This window comes from Mus caroli, chromosome 16 (assembly GCF_900094665.2).
Source record: "Mus caroli chromosome 16, CAROLI_EIJ_v1.1, whole genome shotgun sequence".
NCBI classification, from domain to species: Eukaryota; Metazoa; Chordata; class Mammalia; order Rodentia; family Muridae; genus Mus; species Mus caroli.
This window is the reverse complement of record NC_034585.1, coordinates 79,045,721-79,051,777: the sequence shown is the minus strand read 5'-3', so window position 1 is coordinate 79,051,777 and position 6,057 is coordinate 79,045,721. Positions and strand designations below refer to the sequence as shown.

Sequence of the window (6,057 nt, the reverse complement as noted above, 5' to 3'; positions counted from 1 at the left end):
TTTCTAAGATCATACTAATGTTAGTTGGTGAGAATAACTACTTTTGATAAGAACAACAGGAAAGATAAACCCATAACTAAATTCTGTAGCAGTGAGTTTGGGCTGCATCTCTTTGGTTCCCAGTGGGTCACATGCACACACCCACCCAGGAGCTATCTGTATTCACAAATGGAAAATATACTCTCTCTCTCTCTCTCTCTCTCTCTCTCTCTCTCTCTCTCTCTCACACACACACACACACACACACAAACAAACACACAAGTTAATTTTAAAATGCCTTGGCTGCCTCAAATGCTGGGCACTCCTAAACCTTCCCCTGCTATCCCAGGTCCAGCCAGGGAAGTGGCCAGTGGCCACCCACCAAATTTCACATATGGCTTGTTGGCTTTCTCTCTTGCAGCCCCTGAGTCCCATCCTTCTTCCCTGAATCAGGCAATTCTCCTCTGTTCTTCTCTGTGTCCTTGCCTTCACAACTCTAAGGGTCCCACCTGTGTTTAGCCATTAGCTGTTGGCTTTATTGATCTATCAAAAACCAATTTGGGACAAGGACCTTTAGTGTTTGGACACACAGATTTCTGATTGAATCAAAGCATTAGAACTAAACTCCAATAAAATTCAGTATATTCTAAATATTACTTCTCATAATTGACTGGGATATAGTGCCGTCAAAGGATATCATCTTTTGAAATAAAATTAGAGCAAGGGTAATTGTATTATTTATATTTTAAAATTATAGAAAATTAAATATGTATGAGTTAGAAATTCATAGTATTTTCAGTATTTTCTTCACTGGGGATAGAGGGATATGTTTTGCTTCTGGTTGGGACTTTCTAACATGTCTTAACAAAAATTGTGGGCCAATACATCCAAAGTTCCAGTTTATCCACAATGGATTAATAGAGTAGCTTCATGTGCCATTTATTTAAAGCTGTATGTAGTTTGCTTTAAATTAGAATTTTTTTTTTACCATATAGAGACATGGCCTGTGACTATTTTATGATTATAACCATCCAAACCATGTAAATTCTGCTATTTTAATTTTTAGGCCCTTCGGTCTTGTCTTTAGTATGTTTGATTTTCTTTCTCTAAGTGGGGTAACATAATGGCTACATCTCATTCTATTATTGGATGTTCATTTAGTAAGGGAAACTATCCTTTTTCCATAATCAATGACTTGGTTAGTAATTTGTTTTTAGGTCCTTAACAATTTTTATCCCTACCTGGTAGTTGTCTCAGATGCGAAAACAAGGTCGTCTCAAGTAGTCTCATTTGTCTTCTGTAAGAGACGTGTAGTAACTAAAATTGCATAGTACATAGCCTGTTGCTGCAATGACAATCCTCCACATGTGTTTAAATTTGACTTTGTCCCTCGCTAATAGCTATTGGTTTTTTTTTTTTAGGGTAAAATTTTATAGGGAAGCATTTAGGTTGTGTTCATGGAGACTCGGAAATATTTTCTTTGGTGTCGCTCTTTGAGGATGTGCTATGTGGTACTCTCTTTCCGTGTTTTCACACTGTATCAGTTTTTTTTTTAAGGCGATTTTTATTAGATATTTTCTTCATTTACATTTCAAATGCTATCCCTAAAGTCCCCTATACTCCTCCACCCTGCTCCCCAACCCACCCACTCCCATTTATCAGTTTTAAACGTAGGGCATCATTAGTAACTCTGAATTGAACCAACATTGATTTTTAACCCTTAATATGCCTGATGCCATTACATCTCCTTCAAGGTCTCCTTCCCATTTGTCCCTCTCAAACTCATGGCCTATTTTACTCAATTATTATTGTCACATACATGTGTACTTGTTATCAGTACATAAATATAATAAATACAACCTGCTGAGTTCATTGAGTTCAAGTGTTGCTTGTCTATATATGATTTCGGGGTTGACCATGTGATAATAGATAAGCCATTAAGGAATTGATCCCACAGGGAAGATTACTTCTAGTCTCATCATTCCTTAGTTGCCTTGTGTCAGGTTTTAGTGTTGTTGTTTGTGGATGTGGAGATTTCTTCTTTTTCCTTGTTAGTGTGTCGATTAGCAGTATACTTTAAGGAATATTTAGGCAGCACTTTTGTTGAAGTATCATGGGTGAAACTTCCGTGTCATTTCTAAGAGATATTGTCTCATGGTTTTCTTTTCTGGTTTTTACAACCTCTCTTCCCCTTTTGGAGTATTTCCTGAATCTAAGGAGAAAGAGCTGTGTTATAGATATATCAATTTTGGCTGGGCAACCATGATTTGTATTTTGACCAGTTGTATATTTCATCATATAGTATAATAACCCATGGTCGAAACAGTGAAATTTGATTTTTGTTTGCTTGTTTTTTCCTTTTTTCATGTATGTATATATCTCCATATATATGTATATATATGTCCTTTGTAAACTGTTTACTCCACCCAGTAAATTAATGACAGACATACATTTTCATAATTCTCAGTCACGTCTTTATCTTAGTTAAATCCACAAAGAGAACATATAAAATAGAGCAAGAAACAGAATTCAGGGACTTCCAGGCATATCTTAATGAGTGTTCTAAAAATGATCCAATTCATCTTAAACTTCATTGTGTCTACTCCTCCGGTTAAGTTAGGTTTGTTTAATTGGAAAAATGTAAACTTGTTGTTTATATCCTCCAGGATTTATCACATATGGATAGTGCTTGCATTCAGAGGAATATGTAAGGGGGTAAGTACATTCAAGGACTCTATCTACAGAACAAAATAGGTTAAAAAGTAAGATCGTTTATTTCAGTGTTTGCAATGTAAAAGCTGACAAATTTCTAAAGTGGGTAATTGGTTTGAAAGTTATCCTAAACCAAAACCGCTGCTAGGGAGTTAGAGAGCTAAATTTCAATATTCCAAAGCAATAGACTCAAGACTATTTCCAACTGACAGAAATGTTGCTTTGTTCTGCAATGAAAATGCAGATGTTTATATATGCCTAGGGCAGCAACCTGGTTTTAGTTTCCGATTCTGAACTATGAAGCTCTATCATACTGAATCTACCCCTCTCACTGAATTTTCTGACTATAGCTACTCATCACAAACAGGCACAATTGAACATATTTATAATGGAGACAGTTTTGAAATTAACCAAGTTCCTAATGATACCTAACACATGTTACTAGTTAGTATGAAATGAAAAATCATGATGTAGGTAAATAATAGCTTTTAAAATTTTTATTATTATTTTAATTGAAACTTTTCTCATATCTCATTGAACACACAGAAAGGTTGAGCCAGTGCCTGCGTGAAGCCTTCATCCTTACATTCTAGTGTGGTGTGAGAAGGTACTCTATAGGCTATTGAAAGAGAAACCTGGACAGCAACACAGTCACAAAACCCTCGATCTACAAGATCTAAACTCCATCCTGCCTGCAAGATCTGCTGGGGCAATGGTGGCATGGAACTTGTGGGAGTGGCCAACTAATGTCTGGTTTAACTCCAGACCGACTCCATGAAAGGCAGCCTGCACCCTACACTGCCTGGATGCCCAGGAACCAGAGATTAGATAGAATCAAGACCTAGGGTAGAATATAACACACATGGCTAAACCCAAATCAGACCAAATCAAACCAAAATAATTTTTAACAGGATAGTATTATTTAAATTTTTCTATCTTTAAATTTTAAATTAAAAATTCACACACTAAAGCATTTCAAAATTAAAAGTGTTAAGTGATATTGGGGATATGTTTAATTAGTTTTCTAGTCTAGGCTAGCCTAAAACTTGCTGTGTAACTCAGGTTGGCCTTGGTCTTGCTTTGGTTCTCTACCTGAGGCTTCTGAGTGTACTGTGGTTATACAATTGGGACACTAAGCTTGGTTTTCTTTAATTTATGAAGTTAAAGTTATAAGATCGGAATTCTTTTACATGTTGGCTCTTTTCTTTTTTTCCAATTTGATCAGAGCTAGGTATTCCCCCCACTCCCTCTGCCTCTTCTGGCATTTCTTCAATAGAACAGTGGAATAGTTCTACAGAAACAAAGACTTTTGCTGCTGTTAGCTTCCTATCCTCTAAGTTTAGTACTGGGGTCACCTTGCCTCCATCTCATTCAGGCTAATGGAGGCTCCATTCTCATCTCTAAAGGTTGCAAAGATGATTTAAGCCAAAGGTCATATGGTTTCTGGATGATTATATACCTGAAGCTAGAAGATGCCATGGTCTCTGCGTAGACATTTCTATTTTCTCTCTTGTGTAGATCAGCTGATTTAAGACGGAGACAGAAGCTGAGAGGACCTGCAAACAAGTGTGAAGCAAACAAAAACCTTGATTGTGTTATTTTTATCTCATGCAGTAACATACATTGTTTCAAAGTTCATTTCAAAGCCAGCTATTTCTTCAAGATAATTTCAGAATTGTTTTACATTCACATTTTACTCAACACATGTAAAGAAGCTTAAAACTGATGATGATGTTATTGGCTAATTATGAAAAATGCTATTTGAACTCCATGAAAAAAATTCTCATCTGGACACCTTTCATTTTTTTTTTTTTTAATTAGGGATATCATTTTCTTTTGTTTTCCTTACAAGTGATGCTTACATATTTTTTTACCAAGGCTTTACAAATTATGGTGATGTCTTTGGATGTGAGAATAGTGCTACATTTTGTTTTTGAGTTCTTTGATATATTTACTTACAGATATATGAGAAGAAGCTGTGAGAATTTTGATCTTTAGGGATTTACAAAAACCCAGGAAAGAGGCATGTATAGAACGGTAGCTTTATATCTTGATTTATGAATATGCAAACCTTGCTTTAAATGAATAGAAGGGTCTGCAGCTTTCTCCGGGGCCAGACACAAGCAAAAATGGCAGGAGATAGGGAAGCAGGGAACTTAATTCCAGAGTGTTGGAATAGGTGTGGGTACTGGAGTTGCAGGGATAACGACTTCCATGACCCAATACAATACATTCATTTCCCAGTTTAAACACGACTTTCAAGAAATGACTGAAACCGTGCTTACTATCCAGAAACAGATCGATTCTTTGGCATCCACGGTGCTTCAGAACCAACGGGGCTAAGTGTCCTGACAGCTATCAAAGGTGGTCTTTACCTGCTCCTTCAAGAAGAATTCTGTTTCTATGTCAACCAATCTAGGATAGTAAGAAATAAAATCCAGGAGCTACAGTCAGATATAAACAATTTCAGGGAATGTGAAACCTCCAGTTCTCTGATTTTCAAAGATCGTATATGGAAGTGGATACTCCCCTTTGTAACACCTTTGCTAGTCATCCTCCAGGTGTTACTATTTGCTCCCTGCCTCATTAATCTTGTTTCTGCATTCCTTCAATGTCAAATACAAACAATTTCTAACCAAATTATGAATCAGCTCCTGTTACAGGATAACCAGCTGCTGCCCACAGAAGAGCCATTGTCCACAGAGGAGCCTGATGCGAACATTTACCAAGTGGATCTCGATGGTAAAAGTCAGCTACCCCACAAAATTGACGACACCCCTAGACAGTAGGAAGCAGCTTAAGAGACAGGATGCCCTCATTCCCTTTTCATCATCGGCTTCTCCCTCCCTGATTTCCCTCCTCTTTATAATAGCAAGAAGGGAGGTATGTTGGTACCAGAACCCATGCCATCACATAGGTGGAACCAGCACACCTGTTGTCAAGGCAACAGCCACCATATTCCCAGAATCCACTTGGCTCGCCTCCCACCTTTACCTGTGATTACATCATCATCCATATATAAAGAAAGCTCCCCTGATCTCTCTCTCTCTCTCTCTCTCTCTCTCTCTCTCTCTCTCTCTTCCCTCCTTCTCGTTCGGTCGCCACCTTGCCCTTCTCTCTCCCAATAAACCTCACGTGGAACTGTTTGGCCTGGTGTGGTCCTCCTGAAGCTGTGCGACGATCACGATCATAACACAGAGGGCAAAGAAAACTTAATTTTTTTTAAATTGATATGTATATGGGTGCTTAATTCTCCCCTCACCATTTCAGTTAAGCTGCAGCTCAAGATAATATAAGATTCTTAAAGAAGTGATGCCAACTTTATATGCCCCAGTACAGGGGAATGCCAGGGCCAAGGGGTGGGGG

At 37.7% G+C, this 6,057-nt stretch overlaps 1 long non-coding RNA gene across 1 annotated transcript in view; it reads right to left on the bottom strand.

The window, feature by feature from the left end:
- Window positions 1-1,220: 1,220 nt before the first annotated feature.
- Window positions 1,221-6,057, bottom strand: part of LOC110311176 — a 6,461-nt gene continuing 1,624 nt past the window's right edge. Inside the window, exons 2-3 of the long non-coding RNA XR_002379928.1 lie at window positions 4,151-4,247; window positions 1,221-1,276 (exon numbers count right to left, since the gene is read on the bottom strand). This is a non-coding gene — a long non-coding RNA (uncharacterized LOC110311176). The remainder of the gene's footprint in view (window positions 1,277-4,150; window positions 4,248-6,057) is intronic.